The sequence below is a fragment of the Motacilla alba genome, chromosome 13 (genome assembly GCF_015832195.1).
Source record: "Motacilla alba alba isolate MOTALB_02 chromosome 13, Motacilla_alba_V1.0_pri, whole genome shotgun sequence".
NCBI lineage: Eukaryota > Metazoa > Chordata > Aves > Passeriformes > Motacillidae > Motacilla > Motacilla alba.
In genome coordinates, this window is record NC_052028.1 from 1,689,063 (window position 1) to 1,710,626 (window position 21,564).

Below are 21,564 nucleotides of genomic sequence, written 5' to 3' on the forward strand. Positions count from 1 at the left end.
AAGGAAGGAAGGAAGGAAGGAAGGAAGGAAGGAAGGAAGGAAGTGGCGGAAGGAAGTGGCAGAAGGAAGGAAGTGGCGGAAGTGGCGGAAGGAAGGAAGTGGCGGAAGGAAGTGGCGGAAGGAAGTGGCGGAAGGAAGTGGCGGAAGGAAGGAAGGAAGTGGCGGAAGGAAGTGGCGGAAGGAAGGAAGGAAGTGGCGGAAGGAAGTGGCGGAAGGAAGTGGCGGAAGGAAGTGGCGGAAGGAAGGAAGGAAGTGGCGGAAGGAAGTGGCGGAAGGAAGTGGCGGAAGGAAGTGGCGGAAGGAAGGAAGGAAGGAAGGAAGGAAGGAAGGAAGGAAGGAAGGAAGGAAGGAAGGAAGGAAGTGGGGAAGTGGCGGAAGTGGCGGAAGTGGCGGAAGTGGCGGAAGGAAGGAAGGAAGGAAGGAAGGAAGGAAGGAAGGAAGTGGCGGAAGGAAGGAAGGAAGGAAGGAAGTGGCGGAAGGAAGTGGCGGAAGGAAGGAAGGAAGTGGCGGAAGGAAGGAAGGAAGGAAGGAAGGAAGGAAGGAAGGAAGGAAGGAAGGAAGGAAGGAAGGAAGGAAGGAAGGAAGGAAGGAAGGAAGGAAGTGGCGGAAGTGGCGGAAGGAAGTGGCGGAAGGAAGTGGCGGAAGGAAGGAAGGAAGTGGAAGGAAGGAAGGAAGGAAGGAAGGGAAGGAAGGAAGGAAGGAAGGAAGGAAGGAAGGAAGGAAGGAAGGAAGGAAGGAAGGAAGGAAGGAAGGAAGGAAGGAAGTGGCGGAAGGAAGTGGCGGAAGGAAGGAAGGAAGGAAGTGGCAGAAGGAAGGAAGGAAGTGGCGGAAGGAAGTGGCGGAAGGAAGTGGCGGAAGGAAGTGGCGGAAGGAAGTGGCGGAAGGAAGTGGCGGAAGAAGGAAGGAAGGAAGTGGCGGAAGGAAGGAAGTGGCGGAAGGAAGTGGCGGGAGTGGCGGAAGTGGCGGAAGTGGCGGAAGTGGCGGAAGGAAGGAAGTGGCGGAAGTGGCGGAAGGAAGTGGCGGAGAAGGAAGTGGCGGAAGGAAGGAAGTGGCGGAAGGAAGTGGCGGAAGGAAGGAAGTGGCGGAAGGAAGGAAGGAAGGAAGTGGCGGAAGGAAGTGGCGGAAGGAAGTGGCGGAAGGAAGGGCGGAAGGAAGGAAGGAAGGAAGGAAGGAAGGAAGGAAGTGAAGGAAGGAAGGAAGGAAGGAAGGGCGGAAGGAAGTGGCGGAAGGAAGTGGCGGAAGGAAGTGGCGGAAGGAAGTGGCGGAAGGAAGGAAGTGGCGGAAGGAAGTGGCGGAAGGAAGGAAGTGGCGGAAGGAAGGAAGGAAGTGGCGGAAGGAAGTGGCGGAAGGAAGTGGCGGAAGGAAGTGGCGGAAGGAAGTGGCGGAAGGAAGGAAGTGGCGGAAGGAAGGAAGGAAGGAAGGAAGGAAGGAAGGAAGTGGCGGAAGGAAGGGCGGAAGTGGCGGAAGGAAGTGGCGGAAGGAAGGAAGTGGCGGAAGGAAGTGGCGGAAGGAAGGAAGGAAGTGGCGGAAGGAAGGAAGTGGCGGAAGGAAGGAAGTGGCGGAAGGAAGGAAGTGGCGGAAGGAAGTGGCGGAAGGAAGTGGCGGAAGTGGCGGAAGGAAGTGGCGGAAGGAAGGAAGTGGCGGAAGTGGCGGAAGTGGCGGAAGTGGCGGAAGTGGCGGAAGGAAGGAAGTGGCGGAAGGAAGGAAGGAAGTGGCGGAAGGAAGGAAGTGGCGGAAGGAAGTGGCGGAAGGAAGTGGCGGAAGGAAGTGGCGGAAGGAAGTGGCGGAAGGAAGGAAGGAAGGAAGGAAGGAAGGAAGGAAGGAAGGAAGGAAGGAAGTGGCGGAAGGAAGGAAGGAAGGAAGGAAGGAAGGAAGGAAGGAAGGAAGGAAGGAAGTGGCAGAAGGAAGTGGCGGAAGGAAGTGGCGGAAGGAAGGAAATTACTCCCATGAAGTCATTGAGGTGTGTCATGGGAATTTCCTCTTGAAGTGAACACTGGGGCTTCCACCTGTTGGGACAGGGAGTGGACAAAGAGCTCAGGGATGTTTGGAGGGATGGAGCCACATCTGTGTGAGCTGTGCAGCTTCAGAAAAGCAGTTCTGCACCTCCATTGTCAGCCTGAAGAAAGGAAAAACAAATAAAGATTAAACGAAACGACTCCCTTGAAGTAATTTTGATGTGCCGTGGGAATTAGTCCTTGAGGGAAGCACTGGGGTTTGCAGCAACTGGGACAGGGAGGGGACAGAGCCCGGGGTGGGGGACAGGCGGTGATGTTCGGAGGGCTGGAGCTCCAGGGATCGAAGGAAAGCCCGCTCAGGTTCACAGCAGCAGCACATCCGTGCCTTAAACAGCTCCCAGCCCTTCCCAGGAATTGCTTGTGAACACATTTGCCTGCCCATGAATTATTCATCGCCCTAAATGATCGGGCAGATGATTTGTGCAGCACTCCCCGGCCCGCGGGGAGGGTTTTGCTTGTACAAAGAGCCGTGCTGGAGGTGTCCGACTGGGGCACATGCAGCTCTACATGAGCACTTGTGACATTTTCCCTTCCTCCCAGCTTTTAAGTAAACAAAGTGTGGCTGCCTGAAAGTCTTCCCGGTGTCAGTGTGAATCTGGGCCCGGATGGAGAATGAATCCTGCTCTTTAGTCCGTGGAAAAACATCCTTTTGATGTGGAGCCTCGCTGGTGAGCGTTGCCTTCACACAAAATCTTCTTTCTTCTCCGAGCAGGCTCCTCGAGGCAATGTGAGGTTTAGGTATTTCCCTCTGATGGATCATGCCCAATTGTGTCTCCCCGGAAAATAAAAATGAAGAAGAAAGGAAGGGATTTAACAGCGTGTCCTGGAGAGCAAGGCAGAGGGGAAATGAGTGGTCCCTCGGCATCCAGAAGGAAAGGGACCCTTTGGAATTCAGCAGGATTGGCAGCAGGACCGTCCAGAGATGGGGCAGCAGAGGTGGCCTCTCATCGTGCATCCTCTCAGTGCTCTGCAGTTCATTCTTTCATTTCCTCCTCCAAGTTTTGGTCTCCTGTAGCACATTGATTTGAATAATTTGGTCTTTTGTTTGAATAATTCCGGTCTTTAGGTTAAAAAATAAATAAATAAAAATTACCTCTTTGCCTCCCTCACAGGAGAGCAGCAAAGGTTTCCCGGGCTGTGCTCCTCAGCTGCCTCTCTCACGTGGGATCAGGGTGGGAGTGGCAGCACTTTGGGGGAGGATCTGCTTTGTTTTGGGTGGGAAACACAGAGGAGCCTTTGAGCTGCAGCCCTGGGCCTGAAGATGCCTCATTTTAGGCAGTGACCAAAAAGTGCATTTGTAAAATGGTTTGGGATGGAAAGGACCTTAAAGCTCGTCCCATTCCAGGCCCTGCCATGGCAGGGACACCTCCCACTGTCCCAGGCTGCTCCCAGCCCCAATGCCCAGCCTGGCCTTGGGCACTGCCAGGGATCCAGGGGCAGCCACAGCTGCTCTGGGCACCCTGTGCCAGGGCCTGCCCACCCTCCCAGGGAACAATTCCTAATTCCCAATATCCCACCCATCACTGCCCTCTGGCAGTGGAAGCCATTCCCTGTGTCCTGTCCCTCCATGCCTTGTCCCCAGTCCCTCTGCAGCTCTCCTGGAGCCCCTTAGGCTCTGGCAGGTGTTAAAGGTTCTGCTTCACCATTCTCAATCTGCTCCCCTGTGCTTTGATTCCTTATCACAATACCAGAAAGGGGAAATCACCAATTCCCAATTTCTGTCCCCAAAACACCAGGATAGACTTCCATGGCCTGTCAAAGCTGGATAACCTTGGGCTGTTCAATTTTTTACCATCCCTGTGTCATCCTGTTCCTGGTTTTGTCTGTTCCTGCTGTGTCCTTTATGAGATGCAGGATCAGCCACACACCCAGGACTCAAAATACACATGGCCCATGGACATCCCTGCTGACTCTGGGGACAATTCCTGCCCTGTTCTCTCTGTCTCAAGTGGCCCCAAACATCTTTCAGTGCCTTTGTGACCAGGTGTCTGGGTTTGAACAGACAGGTGTCTGCTAAGGAAGGCAGGAGCCTCCCCTGAAATGGAAAATGTAAACCCCCTCCCTCTGAATTATTATAACTTTGAAATTAAGGGGCTCTCAGGCAAAGAAATTGGAGCAGGAATAACAGCTCTTTACTAGGAAAATTAAAATACAAATGCAATAGTGCAAACAAAAACAAACCCCTGCCAGAGTCAGAAGAGGCCCTGGCCCCCTGTGGGTCAGGGTGGTGGCAGCAGGGCCATTCCATGGTGGCTCAGCCCTCCTGCAGGGCCAGCTGTGGTTCTGCTGGAGCAGGGATCCTGCACAAGGGTGGAGTTTTCCTCTGCAGCTCCAGGGCTGCTGGAGATGGGCCTGCTCTCCCTCTGGGAATGCAGGGCAGAAGAAAGCTGCTCCTCTGGGAATGCAGGGGGCAAAGGCTGCTGGGGTGTTCCCAGGCTCAGATTGGATCCAGGTAGGAATGCTTGGCTCCTGCCCTGGGCGCAGCATCTCCCATGGGATGATGGAATTTGATCAGCCATGCAGGGACACTCAGTGGCCATGGACAGCAGAGATCTCCTGGAGGGAGGATTGGCTGTGGGAGAGATAAAGAGAACTGCCCCATGAGCAGCAGAGAACTGCCCCAGCTCTGACACATGGGGATAGAATGCACACCCCGAACTAAATCTTTCAACCTGAGACACCAGGCACACACTGGAGCAGCATTCCCAGGACACCTTCCCAGGGCCCTCTGAACTCTGGGATGAGCAGTGGCAGCTCATTCAGAGTTAATCATTGTTTAAACTCCATTCCCACTCCAGATTTTTTTCCCCTTCCCTGCCATAACCTTCCATGTATTTACACTGAATTTCACCTCCTGTTTTATTGTCAGGAACTCATTCTCAGCAGATCCTCCAGAGCTTTTCACTGTCACTGTTGGATTTCATGATCCTGAATAATTTTGTCGCATAGGTAAACACTGTCAGTTCATCATTCCCCACTTTTCCGGATCATTGATGAGTGTTCCACAGTGCAGATCCCAGGACAGGCCTCCAAGGATCCCCGTGGCTGGTTTGGAGCACAAATCAGTTATCCTTCCCTCGGTGTCATGTTTTTTACTGCTCTTAAATCCATGGAGGGGCTTCCTCTTGCATTCCCCAAAATCTCAGTGTCTCCACGTGCCTTTTGTGAGGGGTTTTTATGGAATTTTTGGAAAATTCAGTTTAACTACAGCAAATTCTTGCCTGGACCAGTGTTGCCACCTCCAAATAAATGTCATGGATTTATGAGATGTGATTGCCCCTGGAGAAACTTTGCTGATTCTTCCCAGTACATCCACATCTCTCTGGGCTGCCGTTTATTCCAGAGTTTATCACACTTCCTTTGGATTTGCCTGGCATGGAAAGCACATTCCCCGTCTCCACCTCCTTCTGCTCTTTTTGAAGTCAACTGATCTCATATTTTCTGCCTCCCATCACCAGGAAAAGAGGACATGGGCTGGTGGTGGGATTGGCAGTGCTGGGGGAATCATGGAATGGTTTGGGTTGGAAGGAACCTTAATTCTTATCCAGTCCCACCCCCTGCCATGGCAGGGACACCTTCCACCATCCCAGGCTGCTCCCAGCCCCAGTGTCCAGCCTGGCCTTGGGCACTGCCAGGGATCCAGGGGCAGCCCCAGCTGCTCTGGGCACCCTGTGCCAGGGCCTGCCCACCCTCCCAGGGAGGAATTTCATCCCAAATTCCAACCTAAACCTACTCAAGAAGCTGCCATTATTTCAGTGCCTTATTCCAGCCTGGTTTTCCCTGAGCCTGGCATACGGAACTATTATTTTCTTGCCACTGCTTTACTTTGTTGTATCCTTTCTGAGATTTCTGCCCCCACCCAAGCCCCTCAGCCATGGGAGGAAAGCTTTGCCAGCAGCAGGTTCTTCCCAGTGTGTTCCACAGGGATGAGAGGCAGGAGAACAGGATCAGAGCCTGCTGGGGGCTTGCAGTGCCTGGCATTGTCTGGTTGGGAATTCTGGGTCATTGCAAGCAGCTCCTGGATGGATTTGTCCCCATCAGAACAGCCCCGCTCTGTTCTGTGCCTCTAAGCAGGTGGAACTCTCCACCATGCCAAAGTGGAATTTTTGTCCAGGTTTTTCCTCTGGGTTCCACAGTTTGGGATCTGCTGGGAGCTGTGGAGATTGCTGTTATTGCAGGGAAAAAACCTGCCTGCCTTTAGCGTGGCTGGGTTGTGCGGAGCTGACTTGGACACTCCAGCACTGGTTGGATTTAAATCATTAATAAATCAGCAGGAGCAGCTCTGGTGGGGGAATGATTTTTCCTAGTGTGTGTCCAAGGATTCTGACTGCTGGGTTTAAGTTCCCAGCTGTCCCAGGAGGCTGTGAGATGCCACATTCCCCCTGTCCTCACAGATGCTGGGGACATTGAGCTGGCAGGACCAGCCTAGCTCCAGCTGAACATCCAGAGCTCCAAGTTATTCCAGCTCCCGAGGCAGCCTTGGAATGTAAAAGAGGTGCCACAGCTCCTCCTCAGAATCAAGCAGATAAAAAATCAATGCATTTGAAAGAGAAATGAAAAATAAGGCGTGCTAGAGCCAATATTGCTCCTGCCAGGGCTGAGTCTTGAAGGAAAACATCTTCCCTGAGAGAGGGATTGAAGGCCTGGAAAACACAGCTCCAAAGGTGACCTCGGGGTGAGCACATCACTCCTGCTGCTGCCAGGGAGCTTTGTCAGAGTGACTTAGAGCAGAACAAACCGGACCTGGCATGGGATCCTCAATCCCATTGCAGCCCCAGAGGTTCCAAAGCCTTTGGGATGCTGGGAAGGGGTGGGTGTGCAGCAGCTCAGGTGTCCTGCTGCCTCTGCTCCTCCTTGGAAGCCCAGCTCCGGGAGTTTTTCCATTGATTTCAGCGCAAACAAGATCAATTGTCTCTTTGGGCTCCTGTGTGGGAATGAGATTATGTTGAATATTAATTTGCCTTGCGATGGGCCCTGACTGTAATTTTCTATCAGCAAAGGAGAATTCATGTATTTCCATAAATTCAGATACTTCCATCTATTCATTCCACATATTCATAGACATTATCTCGATTCCCAGCTCTAGTTCAAACAAAAGTTAGTTCCTTTTACAAATAAATTATTTTCCACTGTTGATGATATTTCTAATTTTTGTAGGCAAATTTATCCATTTGAACAAAGGAGACAAAAAGTATCTTTGATGTAGCAAAGCCTTTCTGAGAGCCGTGCGTAAATTAAAGGAGAAAAGATAGTCTGGAAAATTTAAGGAACGGATGGGAATGATTCCAAGTTACCTTGTACTTAATTGAAGTTCTCAGAAATGTTCTTTTCTTGTTTTCTATATTGGAGCTGTTCCTTGAAGTGTGGCTGAATGCCTCTTCAAGCTGGCATTTAATCTTTGACTGCATATATTTAATTTTCCCTTGTAGAAATGGAAGGGCCCTTTCTGGAATTTCTCCTTTGGCATCTTTTCACCTTGGGCCCTTGTTTTTGGGGAGTGTTCCCGGGAGATACGGCAGCACCGGATGGTTCAGAGTGGGATTTCCCCCAATTTCTGCTGTGGATTTTTGGGAGAGTCTCAGGCCAGTACAAGTCTGCCTCGCTCCACTGCTCTTAAATTATCCCACCTGGAGCATTTCCTTGGATGTCTTCACCAGAACAGGACAATTTGGGGTGACTCTGAACGTTTTAACGTGCCCAAATGCTGCCCAGAGCTTTCACTCACCAGGGCTGGAGGAGCTCCATGCTGGAATGAGACACAAGAACTGAGCTGGGAGCACCAGGAATTCCTTCATTCCCTGAAATGCATTTGGGGAGGTTCAGGCTGGCAGGAGCTCCCCTGGTGCCACCTCCCTGCTCCAGCAGGGCCACCCCAGAGCTCAGGGCACAGCAGGGTGTGCTCACAGCTCTGCAATGTCCCCAGGCAGGGACACTCCACAGCCTCTGCACCATCTGCTCAGGGCTGGCACTGCCCAGGGCAGCAGTTCTGCCTCCTGGGCAGGGGCAGCTCCTGGGCTCAGGCCCTGCCCGTGGCTCTGGGGCCATTGCTGGGGCTGGAGCAGAGCCTGGGCCTGCTCTGACCTCTGCACACACGGACACACAGGGACAGACAGACAGCTACACCCAGGGACACACAGGGACAGACAGACAGCTACACCCAGGGACACACAGGGACAGCCAGGGACACACAGGGACAGACAGACAGCTACACCCAGGGACACACAGGGACACACAGGGACACACAGGGACTGACAGGGACACACAGGGACACACAGGGACAGACTGGGACAGACGGACAGGGACAGACAGACAGCTACACCCAGGGACACACAGGGACAGCCAGGGACACACAGGGACTGACAAGGACAGACGGACAGGGACAGACAGACAGCTACACACAGGGACTCACAGGGACAGACTGGGACAGACTGGGACACACTGGGACACACTGGGACACCCAGGGCCAGCCAGGGCTGAGGCCCCTCTCACTGGGGCTCCTCTCCAGGCTGAGCAGCCCCAGCTCCCTCAGCCTTTCCTGGGCACAGAGATGCTCCAGGCCCTTGCTCAGCTCCAGGAGCTCCTGTCCCTGCTGTGCTGAGGAGCCAGAGCTGGACACAGCACCCAGAGGTGTCCCCAGGGCTGGGCACAGGGGCAGGATCACCCCAGAGGTGTCCCCAGGGCTGGGCACAGGGACAGGATCACCCCAGAGGTGTCCCCAGGGCTGGGCACAGGGGCAGGATCCCTCCCTGTCCTACTGGGAATGCTTTTCCCAATCCTGGAATCACTAAGGTTGGCAAAGCCCTCCAAGATCTCCAAGTCCACCCTTTCACACCCCCACTAACCCCACCTCTACTCATTTTTTGGCCAACGTTTCCTGGGATTGTGACGCTCCCCTGGCCTGGGCAGCCCATTCCAAAGCTTAACCACTCTTCCAGTGAAGAAATATTTCCTGATATCCACCCTGAGCCTCCCCTGGTGTTGCAGCATCCAGTGGATCTGTGCAATTATTGCCTGCATTGGATACCTTGGAATAAACACCTTGGAGCAGGGATGTGCCAGACCTTTGTGGAGCAACTCCTTCTGCCTGTAGTAAATTAATCAGATTGGTAGAAGTAATAAAACGAATGGGAATGTTGTCCTGGGTGGGAGATTAAAATCCAGGAGAGCCACAGCTCCCAGAGGAATCTTTAAAAGCTCCATAATTGAGTCACAACAGAAAGACCTGCAGTGAGTGAGAGAGGCTGGAGAAAAGCTCCAGACAGGGGGACTTCTGTGCTGGCACTGGAGGAGCCGAGGATGACAAAACTGCCACTCCAAATGGAATAGCAGGAGGCGACTTGGAATTTCTTAAGGCTTGTAGGAAAAGAATAGCGAGCAGAGGAGCTGTGGTGGAAGGTATTGGTGCAGCCAGGGGTGTGCAGGACACACAAAAAAAGGATATTTTGTGAAAGCAGCTCAAAGAAAACCACTGCAATAGAGCAGGGAGGGGGGTGAAAGCAATGTCAGCTCAAAGTCCTTGGGATGCTTCATTCCAAGTGGGAAAAACGGCGTGACTGGAAAAAACCCCAAATATTTTAAAAACCAAAGCGCTCCTCATAAACAGTGCAGAAATGAATGTGTGAAAAATTAAATTTGTTTAAAGAAGAGGTGTGAGGAGCAGGGAGGAGAATTAGCAGTGATTTATTGCCACGCTGGCAATTCCCTGGGGAAAGAGACGTGCACTGGAGGAGAATAAAACACTGGGAAAAGTCAAGGGTGGGAATTAAAATGGAGCTGGAGAAAGAAACATGATTTTAGCAACTCCCAGAAGTTAGGATGACCTGCGCCACTGAAAAATAACAGCCAGGGAGAAAAAACCCTCAATTTCCCCCCAGCTAAGAGATAATGGAGCAAGAAGGAATAAACAATGGAATTTAGAAGGAAAAATCACCATGGAGTGACTGGCTTGGAAAATAACGATTAAAAGAGATTATTTCATCCAAATCTGCCTCAGACTTCTCCCTAGCAATGCTGTTATTGACAGGCAGCACTCCTGAGCTCAGGAGAACTTCCTGCAGCAGGGCAGGTGTTGGACCCATCAGTTTTTGTGGGATCAGAGCACTTGTGGGGGGTAGGCATGTGGGACGTGAGCGCAGAGCTCCGGCCTCGGTTTGTGCTGGGCTGGGGAGAGGAGATCTGCCTTATGGAAATTCCCTCAGAGATGCTCAGAAAAGAGGGGGAAATTGAAAACCGTCTCTGTGCATCTAAATAGGACAAAGAGGGAAAAGGGGATTGTTTGGGATGGCAGCAGGAGATGGAATTGGCGCTGCCGGGACGGGAAACGTTAAAAATCCTGCATGGCAGCAGGGAAAGATAAATTTGGGAGAGTATCCAAAGCTTCCCCAGCAGCTGGGCTGGGCTGCATGGGCTCCACAGCCTGGAGACACCGCAAATTCCCTTAACCAAATCATTAGGAAGCATCGAGCGGGATTCATTAGGAAACACAGAGTGGGATCCGCTCTTATTCTCGCGCAGCGAACGGCTGTGAGAACCTAATTAGTTATTTCAATCAGCCTCCCCAGAGCCGGGCACGTCTGGATTTGCCTGGCTGCCTCTGGAAGAAGTTTGTTCCCTGCTTTGGGGTGGGATGGGGAGCGCGGAGCCGCGGGGGCTGCGGCAGCAGAGGCACGGGGCGGGTGCGGGGCAGCGCTGCCACCGGGCCCCGGGGGCCAAGAGTCAGGAGGAGAGAGGGAAAAGCGGAGGTGACAGCGGTGGCGTGAAAAGGAGGGCAGGGGAGAGGTTTCTGCGGGGAAAAAGGAGACCTGCAGATTCCTGAGCTTTTCCACATGAACAGCCTGTGCCCAAGCCCTTTTCCGGGCTCTGCGTCCCATGCAGGTGGCATCGCTCCTGCCTCCATCACCCCAGGGCTCGCACAGCTCAGGTGCTCCTATTTCCAGTTCTGTGCATGCAGAAAGCACGGAAAAGCACGGAAAATCATAGAAAAGCATGGAAAATCCCAGCCTGGCCACACTCAGGGTTCACTGAGCTGCTCTGGTTTGTGCTATGGGGTCAGACTTGGCTCCAAACTAGCCCAGGAGTCTCCCTGCAGAAAACAGGGACATCCCGGGAACGGCTGGATGGTCACAGCTCCAATCCTGCCACGGATTTCCCTTTGCACTGAAGGAACTTTGCACTTTATGAGTGATATTTCAGTCCTTTGGGAGGGTGGGTTTGGAGCTTTGGGGCTGGTGAGTTTGAAGTTCTGGGAATGGTGAGTTTAGGTCTGGGAATGGTGGGTTTGGAGCTCTGGGATGGCTTTGGAGCTCTGGGGACAGTGCCTTTGCCACTCATGGGACAGTCCCACCAGCCTGTCCCCTCCAAAGTTGCCATCATGGATTCTGCCTCCCATCCCAAAAGAGCAACACGACCCAGACACTTTTCCTACAACTGAGCCTAGTATTGCAAGACAAGGAAGAAAAAGAAATGCTGTCACAAGCAGCAACTTTTTTGAGACTCCCAGGATTTTCCCAGCTTTCTGCTCCGTATATAAAGGATTTGTGAGCAGTGGTGGGGAGCTTCAGTCATGTCCTGGACATTACATCCCATGTGCATGGGCTGGAAAGGGGAATGTGGCCCCTGGGAAGGATTTAATGGATGGCTCTGTCCCAGCACAGTCAGGGGTTCGTAGGGTTGGGGACAAACCCTCCTTTTGGGAGGGCAGGAGGCCCATCCCACCAGTGTGGGGCTGACTGGGAGCCTGGGGTCACTGAGTTTGGGGTCACTGGGAGCAGCCAGGCACGCTGGGGAGTGCTGGGGGCTGCAGCCACGCTCCGTGTATGGGTTTCTTTTCTTAAATTATGCTTTAATTTCCTCTCCTTCTGGTCCCAGCGCCTGTGTTTTAATGAGCTCTCTCCCCCAGCATATCAAACATGGCTGATCCCTGGTGCTCCCTGTTTGCAATTCCCAGTGGCTCCCAAGTAAGAATTGTGCTGTTTAATTTTGCCAGACTTCCAGTTTACTCTGAAGCCTGAAAAAAAACCCACACAGGCGCAAGGCCCATATTTCTCCCGGCCTATTGATAGAGCGTGATAGGTATTAAATTCTATAATTCTTGCAGTGGCCTTTAAGCAGCCTGGGTGTTAATATTTAATGATGAAGGATGCTGGTAATCAGCCCCGTATCCCAAGTGTCTGGATGCTTTATGATCTTGCCTTTGGGAGCCTAATTGTGAACCCAGCCTGCCAGAGCTTCCCACCCCAACTTAATAAACTTTGCTGTTGCTGCCCAGCACATCATCTGTCTCCAGGCAGGATCCAGCTCCAGGAGGAAGGATGGGAACGGGCATGGTGATGAGGGAGAGGCTGGGATGGCACAGCTCTCTCAGGGCTGGGGATCTGGCACAGCTTTGGGCACAGGGCAGGAGGCACCACCTACAAAAACAACAGCGTGGCCATATCCTCCCCAAACCAGGCCTGGGGGCTGCATCCACCACCCCTGCCTGTCCCAGCTTCATGGGGGATGTTTCCTTCACCCTCAGGTGTCTCTCCCACCTCCCAGGCAGCCTGAGCTCCTGCACCATCAGCCTGGATAAAGCCAGGCACATCTTTCTGGACTCCCAGCTCCAGGTTTCCAGGGTATCCCGAGGTTTGCATTGCCAGGTAGTGCTGCCTGTGATGCTTCACTGGGCTGGAATAGCCCGAGGCAAAGGCAGGAAGGGGAGCTGCTGTTGGTTGTTAATAGCACTCAGCACTTACACGGGCACAGCCACTGGAACTCAACTCCGTGTACAAACATGATCCCCTTAACTGCTGCCCTGGGAGCAGGAGCTGCCAGCCCAGCCAGCTGGGGGAAACTGAGGCACACACAGCTCCCTGGAAATGTCACCTCTGTGCCCCGGCCACTGCCACCACCCCCGGGGGGTCACACTGCCACTGCACACAGCCCTGGGCTCTTTTGGTGCCACCACTGGGCTGGTCCTTAACGCTGCTGGTACCACCAGGGCACCCCTGGCACCTGCTGGTGCCTCTCTCCACCCCACAGTGAGCTGCTGCAATGATTTCACCCGGAGATATTTTATTCCGATTTAAGAGATGCAATAATTTTCCCTTATTTTGCTTTATCTTTGCCTGCCCAGGGTCTCTGTGTGTATAATGAGATGAGTAAGGAACCTTGCAGGCTGATTTTGTTATATGGCCCTGCCAGAGCCTGGGAGCAAATCTTCCCTCCCGAGCACGACCCTGAGGAAAGCCTGGCAGATGAGAAGCGTGGGCTTGGAGCAGGGAAAATTGGAATTCATCCCTGTGGGGGGCTCACAGCTGCAGCTGCAGCCACCCTTTGGCCAGAGGAGCTTCTCCAGGGGCAGGAGGGGCAGAGGGAGGGAGGGAGAGCCTCTCCAGCTCATCCAGGTCACTCAGGACATCCCATTCCCTTCTGCCAGTGTTGTTTAGGCTCACACTGAGCTCCTTCTCCCACAGGAATGTCTTCTCTCAGTGTCACAAAATCCAGGGAACCCCTGTGCCTTCCCTGGGAGCAGACTGCCCTGCTGAGCTTCTGCTCTTCAGGCACCAGGGAGTCACGGAGCTGGACCGGGCCACTGGCCTGGGAGCACTGGGAGGAGCCAGCAGGAGGAGAGGGACTGCACACATCCATGGAATCTGCACACATCCATGGGAACTGCACACATCCATGGACGCTGCACACAGCCATGGGAACCACACATCCATGGGAACCACACATCCATGGACTCTGCACACATCCATGGGAACCACACATCCATGGGAACGCCACACATCCATGGACTCTGCACACATCCATGGACTCTGCACACATCCATGGACGCTGCACACATCCATGGGAACCACACATCCATGGAATCTGCACACATCCATGGGAACCACACATCCATGGAATCTGCACACAGCCATGGACGCTGCACACATCCATGGACTCTGCACACAGCCATGGAATCTGCACACATCCATGGACTCTGCACACAGCCATGGATGCTGCACACATCCATGGACTCTGCACACAGCCATGGGAACCACACATCCATGGACTCTGCACACAGCCATGGATGCTGCACACAGCCATGGGAACCACAAATCCATGGACGCTGCACACATCCATGTGAACCACACATCCATGGGAACTCCACACATCCATGGACGCTGCACACAGCCATGGGAACCACACATCCATGGACTCTGCACACAGCCATGGATGCTGCACACAGCCATGGGAACCACAAATCCATGGACGCTGCACACATCCATGTGAACCACACATCCATGGGAACTCCACACATCCATGGACGCTGCACACATCCATGGACTCTGCACACATCCATGGACGCTGCACACAGCCACGGGAACTGCACACAGCCATGGGAACTGCACACATCCATAGGAACCACACATCCATGGAATCTGCACACAGCCATGGGAACCACACATCCATGGACGCTGCACACATCCATGGAATCTGCACACATCCATGGATGCTGCACACATCCATGGACTCTGCACACATCCATGGGAACCACACATCCATGGAATCTGCACACATCCATGGGAACCACACATCCATGGACTCTGCACACATCCATGGGAACCACACATCCATGGAATCTGCACACATCCATGGACGCTGCACACATCCATGGACGCTGCACACATCCATGGAATCTGCACACATCCATGGGAACCACACATCCATGGACGCTGCACACATCCATGGACTCTGCACACATCCATGGGAACCACACATCCATGGATGCTGCACACATCCATGGAATCTGCACACAGCCATGGACGCTGCACACATCCATGGACACTGCACACATCCATGGAATCTGCACACATCCATGGGAACTGCACACATCCATGGACTCTGCACACATCCATGGAATCTGCACACAGCCATGGACGCTGCACACATCCATGGACACTGCACACATCCATGGAAAACTGCACTCATCCATGGAATCTGCACACATCCATGGGAACCACACATCCATGGGAACTGCACCCCCGGCAGCCGCAGGGCCCAGGGATTTGTTGGATGATGGCAGCAGCTTTTTGTTGTCTGCTCTAGAGAGGTACCAGCACTCCCGGGCTCACCCAGCGGAGACTTTTTGGACAGAGAAGTCATCTTCATGCTGAGGTGATGGTCAGGGGTTCTTTAATCCCTTCTCCACTGCCCTGATGAGATGGGCTGAGCTTCCCAGAGCAAGGGCCTGGAGCATTTGGCATCTTGGTCCATCCCAGATCTCTTTCCTGCAGGTTTGGTGAGCCAGGCAGGAAAAGGCCATTGGGTGACGCCCATTCCCTGCAGTGCCCTCACGTCTGAGCTCCTCCTCCTTTGAGCACCTGCAGGGCCACAAGAACCATCCCCAAGTGCTGGAAAGCCACCAAACTCCTGCCCAGGCATCCAGGTTTGGACAGAAGGGTGGCAGGGAAGCAGTGTGACAGAGGAAGGTGAGTCCTGCTGGAGGTGAACTGGCAGCTCCCACCTCCCATCCCAGTGGGATGAGGAATGGGGAGCGGGTGATGGGCTGGGAGAACACCAAGCTGGAGGCTGAGGGAAGCAGATAAGGACTCCAGGTGCTGCTGTGCAGGGAGAGCTCCCTGCCAGCCTCTGAGCTGGCCTGGCTGGTGTCCATGAGGCTGGCACGTGGCACAGCCTGGTTTCACTCCCTGGGCTCACTCTCTCTCTGCAGAGACAGAGCTCTCCTGTCCCTGAGGCCACCTGGAGCCTCCCCTCGGTGCTCAGGTGCCCTGGGTGGGGTCCATGATCCAGCAGGTTCCAGTACAGCTGGTGCCAGTCCCCCCCATCCTGTGGGCACCTTGCTGTCACCCAGCCCTTGGCATCTTCTGGGCAGCAGAGCTGGGAAGGGGCTGGAGCCCCAGGAGAGGCTGAGGGAGCTGGGAAGGGGCTCAGCTGGAGAAAAGGAGGCTCAGGGGGCACCTTGTGGCTCTGCACAGCTCCTGCCAGGAGGGGACAGCCGGGGGGTCGGGCTCTGCTCCCAGGGAACAGGGACAGGAGGAGAGGGAACGGCCTCAGGCTGGGCCAGGGGAGGCTCGGGATGGACATCAGCAGGAATTTCCCCATGGAAAAGGTGGTCAGGGACTGGGAGGAGCTGCCACGGGGGGTTTGGAGTCCCCATCCAAGGAAGGCCTGAAGGTGGCACTCAGTGCTCTGGGCTGGGGACAAGGAGGGGATCAGGCACAGCTTGGATTGATGATCCTGGAGAGCTTTCCCAACCTCAGTGATCCTGGGATTTTCTCTTCCCATGACATCACACATCTAACACGCCTTTCCTCTCCTTTTGCCCATCAGCCTTTGTCCCCAGCTCTGTCAGCCACCACTGACCATGCCAACATCCTTCTCTGCACCCAGCATTTTCCCAACAACCCCCACATGAAAAAAAACAAACGCAAACCAACCCTGGCAGAGATCAAATATCACCGTGAATCTTTGACTTCTCCCTGCTCTTCTTGCCTGGAATATCCCAGGCAAGGTCTGATTTCCAGCATGGAGCAGGAAGGTGCAGTGTAAACAACGTAATGAGTTTAGTGCCAGTGAGAATAGCCCCAGCTATTCCATCTCTCTTCCCAAAATGAGCGAATCCTTCTGATCCAATTTACTGCCGTCATTAGCAGGGCTTCCGGCGCTGCTGCCGAGCCTCCCCGCACCGCTCCTTCCCATTTGAAGCTCCCAGGCTTAAATGTTATTGTTTTAATCTTTACATTGCAGGAACAGTTTGGAATCAGAACGAGCTTTGTCTGGGGGCTTGCCTTGAAATGCTCATTTTCACCTAAAGGGCTGCAGACGCTGCAGTAGAACAGTGACAAATTAACTTTCAGCCCCAGCAGCCGTTCCAGGGAATCTCCAGCTTCTGGGGGTCCAGGTTTTCCTTACGAGGCTCCTTCCTGTACTCCCTGAGGGCAGCCGAGCTGCTCCAGCTCTTCTGGGCAGTGCTGAGGTGACCCAGTGACCTTTAGCTGGGAGGTTTGGAGTGGCAAAAAGATTGAGCGAAGAAAAAAAAAATTAAAAATCAGGAACTGAGAGGTTAGAAATAGTCACCCAGAAATACAAAATTTCTGGCTCAAATTTGGCGTTTGCATTTTTAAATGAGTTTAAAAACGGCAGAATGCGCAGTTTGGAGGGACTGGAGAAGCAAGGGAGTCAGGATGGTCTGGAGTCCATCCTTCAGTCTGTTCTCTGTGGAGGCACAGGATCTGAATATTCTTGAAGGAATATGTCATGAATATACAGAGAAATCCAGTTTGCACTGTTGGTCTGCATGGTGCCACTGCTCCAAAAGTGCTGGAAAAACCGCTCCTGGAACTGCTGGGGAATCACAAAATTATGGCATTTAAGAGCCCTCAGGAGGTTTCCAGTTCTACTTTCTGCTCCGAGCAGAGCCAGATTCAAACTCAGCTCAGTTTGCTCAGGGCATTGCTGTTGGACTTCAGAGGATGAAGATCTCAAAGGATGAAGGATGAAGATGTTGAAGGGTGAAGGATGAAGATCTTGAAGGATTAAGGGTGAAGATCTTGGGGGATGGAGGATGAAGATCTTGAAGGATGATGAAGATCCTGAAGGATGAAGATCTTGAAGGATGAAAGATATCGATCTTGAAGGATGAAGGATAAAGATATGGAATGATGAAGATCTTGAAGGTGGAAGATGAAGATCCCAAAGGATGAAGATGCCCCCACTTCTTTGGGCCATTGGCCTGGTGCTTGACCTGTCCCATGGGGAAGAACCTTCTCCTCATGCTTTATGGCATTGCCCTTGTGTTTGTGCCTGCTGCCTCGTGAACTTCCAGAGGAGCCTTTCTACACCTTCTCCATAACCCCACAAGGTCTCAGGGGTTCTCCAGGGCTGCATTTTCTTTCTGCTGCTGCACCAAGAGGTGTTCAGCTGCTGCTTTAGCAGCAAAATTAATTAAAGAAGAGTTTTCCAGGGAAATCATCTTCCATCTTGCCATACTGGAGGGATCCCAAAACGTGAAACCAAATAGACCAGAGGACTTCCAGAAGCACAAAGCTTTCCTGGTCATCTTAAAGGAGAGATTTGATCCTCCACTGTTGGGATTTCCCACGTCTGGACCTGCCCTGGAGGTCCCTGCCTGGCTGCTGGCTGCACCCAGAACCCCTGGATGCCCAGCCCTGTGTGGGGCTGGTGATTCTCACCATCTTCTTCCTCCCTGGGGCACAACACCATGCCCAGGTTTTACTTGGAAAAGCTGATTCCCATGGAGCCGCTTCTTTTCCAGCCACACTCATCAGCCCTCTTTTGTCTGCCCCTCCTGCCCTGCCTTGGAGCCTCCACCTCCTCCTGGATCGTGATTAAACCCTGCAGCTGTCCCATAGAGCCTGGCAGCAATTTCCAGGTGCACAGCCTCAGATCCCTGCTCCAGCAGGACACACATCCACCATCCCATCCGTTCCACCCCTGCTTCCCATTCCCTGCAGTGCTCTTTGTCCAGGCAGGAGCTGGGGGATGTCCTGCAGGTGGAAGTGCCGATGGTGTGTGAACCACCCTTGCAAGGTGCTGTGGAGGGAATTCTCTGTCCCTCAGGGCTGGGAGGATCATCCTCAGCAGTTTCCAGGCCAAATCATCAGATCAGTGCCAGGTTTTCCTGAGGAGAGCCAAGAGTATTTATCCATGACCTGAAGGGGAGTGCACAGTCTGGAGAGATAAGAATTAAAGAGGATACAAAGCCCAGCAGGAAGATAAACGTGGCCAGGGCAGCATGAATCACTTGGAGGCTGAATTTGTTCCAGGAGCCTGAATTTTGGGTCAATGCACTGAAGATCCACACTTCCAGGAACAAAGATATCCACACGCTGCTGAACATGGATTAGGGAAGTGTGAGGAAGCAGGTGGGACCTTCTGAACTGGATGATCCTAAAGAAAAGAACTTCCCAGGTCTCTGGGACCATGCATTGCCTTAAGGAGGGCTCTGGGTGTGCTCAGTGTCCAGGTCCACAGTCACACTTAATGAAAACTTGGAAGTAATCCAGGAAAGAGGTGTAAAAGTCAATGAAATTTTAAAAAAACACAAAGCCAAACATCTCCTTTTCTAATGAAAGGCTTAATGAAAAACACTTTGAATCCTTGCTTGGCACAAGGCTGGGAGTCCCCAGCAGAAGAGAATTTATTTGAGACGCGAGAGCTCTTTAATCTGGCGATCAAAGGTGTAACAAGATGTGGTGGCTGGAAGCTGAAATTAGACAAATTCCACCTGCAAAGGAGACACATTCCAGCAGGGAAGAGAATTAGTCATAAACAACCCGTGGAGGAGGTGGGTGATCCTCCCTCGCTTGGAGTTGTCCCTTGAGGTTGGATGAGTTTTGAACGGAGGTGCCGCAACCAGCCAGGAATTGTGGGGTGGACATGGGCGTGAGCTGGGGAAAGTCTCTGGCCGTGGGATAAACAGGACAGAGCTCCTTGAGGATCACTGATCCCTGACCTCCTGCATGGGGACATCGGATCACCCTGATCTCCACAGCCTCTGGAGCCACCTGACTCCGTCTGGAGCTGAGTTACCTTGAGGTGTTCACAGCTCCCTCCCCCGCGGGGAATGGCTCTGGAATTCTCCAGTTCTCCAGTTCCAGGAATGCCTGTGTGATCCAGACAGATCTTTGCTTCTCCCTGCTCAGCTTTTTTCTGGGGTTTCACTTTCCTTCTTTACCACTCTTATCCCACTTATCCCAAAGCAGAGCTACTCCAGTTCCCCAGGGAAATTCCCCCTCTCCAGGGAGAGCAGGGAAGTGCTGGGTCCTGCACGCCCCAGGAGCACCGAGGGATGTGGGATCCTTGGGATCACGGCAGGACAGAGCTGAGTGTGACCCCACACAGGGACTGTCCCTCCTGCTGGGGCTGGCTGGGGACGCTGGCAGGAGCTGGAGCACTCCCAGGACAGGGAAGGGACAAAGCCACCCCAGTGTGGGCTCAGCAGTGGCACAGAGGTGACACAGCAGGGGTGGCTGTGGGCTCTGCTGACCTTCCTGGCTCCAGCATTGGTTTTATTTGGATTTGCATAATCCAGCACAGCAAACAACAGTGAGATGGGACTAAATGAGGGGCAAAAATACAAACAGATTTAGCTGAATTAACCAGCAGCTCTCAGAGCAGGCAGGAGCTGCCACCTGCACTCCTGAAGGGCACAACCTGGAGCTGGGAGGAGACTGGGAGGTGAAAAGGGAGGCAAAATGTGGGAGAAAAGCAGAATCACTTACTTAGGGATGAGATATTCCAGCTCTTCCCAGTGGGAAGGGTTGTCTGCCCCAGGAACATCCCCTGGCTGCTCAGGTGAGGGATGAGGCTGAGCCCAGCTGCAGGGAGGGTGGATCTGGAGAGGGCATGGAGGTGGGAATGTGCAGGGCAGCCTTGGCAGGTCCTTCCCCAGCACCTCCTCATCCTCTCCTGCTTCTCCAGCTCCAGAAGGAGCAGTGGGAACTGTGATGGGAACAGAAGTTCCTCTCTGAGATGAAGACTGAGCACATCTGTGAGCAGGGAGCGGCTTGGAGAAAGGGTCAGGGATTCAGAACATGCTGCAGGAATCCCAGGTCATGTTTTTTTAAAGAGATTTGAGAGTAAATTTGTTTTAATTCAATGCCCTAAACAAACCCAAACACGGTGTTTCATTGTGTATTTCACAACAATTCCAACCCAAATCCCTTTCTCCAGGCTTTGTGGCAGGAAGAGACCTGAATAAAAGCCTGGCTTTGGCCAGTGGGCTGTGTTTGCTTTTATCCTGGCTGGGTGAGCAGGCTGGGAATAAAGGGCTGCACAAAGCTCTCCTCACCAGCAAAGCCAGGAGCAGGGAGGGATTGAATCCTTGGAATGTGCTCCTTCCTGGGGAAGCAGGGCCGGGCTGCTGCTGAGGTGCCTAATAAGGTGCATGTTTTATAGGGGAGAAGGTTTTAATGGGGTTGAGTGGATCTAAGAGTCTCCACTGTGCCATAAATTCCCCGAGACAAGCTTTTGGTGTCACCTTGCTCCTTGTGATAATGAAGGGGATTTGAATGGGCTGTAATGGAGTCGGAGCTAAGCTATGGCAGCAATTCATCCCGGGAATCCACGGCGGCGCTCGGAAAATTGAGCCTTTTTTAGATATAGATACAGATGGATTGGAAATGGACTTGCCTCTCACACAGGAGGCTCCTTTATCACCAATAATATCGGGACAAATCCTGCCTGGCTCTTGGCACAGCCTCTGAACAGAGCTGGGAGCTGCTTCCAGGCAGGAGCTGGTTCCCAGCACAGCCCCTGGCACAGGGAGAAGGGTGCCAGCTGCTCTAGGTGTGAACGTTGTCAGGAATGGCATTTCAGGAGCAGAAGTTCCAGCTCTGCTCCCATCTCCCTCCTCAGCAAACACAGCTCTTTGCTCTGCAGCTCCCTGCTCCCAGCTGGGGCCAGAGGCAGGAGGGAATGAGGGAAAACTCCAGGGAATGAGGAAAAGGCTCACCCCTCAGGGGCAGCATCTCCTCTTTAACAAGGGGAGATGGTTTGAGACTAAAGAGGAGAGATTTAGGAAGTTCCTTCACCCCCT